The following is a 2,352-nucleotide window of genomic DNA, read 5'->3' on the forward strand; positions in this document are numbered from 1 at the left end:
AAAAAAAATCGATTTGACCTTAAAATGATCTTGAAGGTCGAGGTCAAGTTCAATGTCGAGGTCACATGCGGACGTGAAATCTTCCTCTGTTTCCATTTCCGTGGTAAAAAATGAGGGGTTCCATTAAAAAAATCGACTTGATATTAAAATGACCTTGAAGATAGCGGTGAAGGTCAAGGTCAAGGTCGTATTCGGACGTAAAATCTACCGCTCTTTCCACTTCCGGGTTAAAAAATAAGGGGTTCCATTTGAAAAAATTGACTTGATATTGAAATGACCTTGAAGGTCATCGTCAAGGTCAAGATAAAAAAAAACCATCCGAGATATTCCTATCCGTTATTTAAAATGGGACACCCTGTATATAAATATATATATATATATATATATATATATGATTTTAATCAATTATAGGATATTATATTATGCATACTTTTCGTTTGAGTTTTTATGTTTTAAAATATTTCGTTATATTTGACTCTTATATGCCCTGTATACTCTCGATATTGTTTTTTTAATTAAGAGTCCTTCTTGTAAACACTTATTTTTGAGAAAATAAACATGTTTTATATTTGATCGTATGTTCCTTGTCGGGAAAGCCACTTTTGTGGCTCTGCACAAATCTCGAATTTTTGGGCCATGTGTATGTTATTTACATAGAAAAATTTTAAGAAAAAATCAGTTTAACGAAAAAATTCCGGCAGTCTAAAGGTTAATAACTTTCTAACAAAAGTAACAAGCACTTACTAACACCTATTAGAGGTCATTCATGACCTTGATAACATATGTCAAGATCAAGGTTATTGGAGCCAGATCCCATATTGTAAACATTTATCAAAATTTTTTTATGTTGAAAACTAAAGACTAAAAAATGGCAATGCAATAAATAAACAACTGTATATAGCATTTAATTCGAATATTTATTTTATTTTATTTTTTTTTACTATTGCCTAGATAACATTAATTATCACAGGAATGAATTTTCATATACAGGGTGAATAAAAAATTCTGGACAGGTGAAATATTTCGAAAATAAAGCAATTTTGGTGAAAAATGATTCAGACAAAAGTTGTAGAGTTTTAAAAGATCTATTTATACTGATCACGTCTGTTTGACCTTGGATGGTGTTGCCAAGGTTAGGTCAAAGTCAGATCGATTTTTTTAAATGGGATATCCTATTTTTTATTCCAGAATTTAATGGCTGATATCAAGAGTTTTTCAAAACACTACAATTAAGTTTCATTTTTGTTAAGTACTTTTCAAGTTATAAGGCTCGAAAGTTACAGTACCGCCGACATTAGCAATACCCAAGGTATTCAACCGATAATTAAAACCTCTTAAAAGTTGTTCAGGATCATTACCTAAATAACATTTGTCAAAATCAAAGCTATTGGAGGTTAGGCCTCTTATTTTCATTTTTGCACTAAAAATTCATTTTTATGTAAAAATGAAAATAAGAAGAGCAACCTTCATGGCAATCTTGACAAATGTTATCTGGATCATAAGAGATATTATAGATATTAGGGGAGAGTGGTCTAAATCGGACCGTGTTCCAAATAGGACCTTTTTAATTTAAATGAATACGGTTAAGCAGATTTGCGTGTTTTTTATAATGTAAAGTCCTTATAAGATACCGAACATGTGATAACAATTTGACAGATCTCTGTCATAACATTCATAAAATAGACGCAAATATGTATTTTCAACTACCGTGCGAAAATTTTTTTTTTAAATAAAATCCTTGTAAATCATTATTTAAAAGGTGTTAAAAATTTGAAAAGTAATTGATTTAAGATAATTAAAGAGTATAGAATTCAAAAATATCAAGCATTTTGTGATTACTTTTGCGGTTTATTGTAAAATTTGTTTCAAAATTCGAAAGGACCTGTGTCCAAATCGGACAGTACAGTGAATAACTTATAGGCCTGATTGTAGTACTGGTGATCGGCTGACCAGATCTGGTCCAAGCAATTAAATCAGTAAAATATCATAAGTCATCAGACTCAGATTAGTTGAGTTTTATTGATTTCAATTCTAATAACATAAACAGTCAGTAATTTCTTTTTCTGGAAAAAATTTTTACCTTTGTCAAATTGCTCGTTTTTACTCAATACTAAGAAACATAAATTCATTTAAAATATTTTAAAATTCTATCTAAAAATCCACAAAAATAGAAGTTTTTGATTCGAACCAGGGAATGGTCCGAATCGGACCGGAAAAAGCGTTTTTACATTTTCCATTATAGTTCAACACAGGTGAGAGATACGTCAAAATGGTTTCAAGCAAAAATGAAAGGAATTAAATGATCTTTCCAATAACACCTTCGATTTTACGATCGGACTTTATTTACGCCTT

This window comes from Trachymyrmex cornetzi, unplaced genomic scaffold (assembly GCF_001594075.2).
Source record: "Trachymyrmex cornetzi isolate Tcor2-1 unplaced genomic scaffold, Tcor1.1 scaffold991, whole genome shotgun sequence".
NCBI classification, from domain to species: domain Eukaryota; kingdom Metazoa; phylum Arthropoda; class Insecta; order Hymenoptera; family Formicidae; genus Trachymyrmex; species Trachymyrmex cornetzi.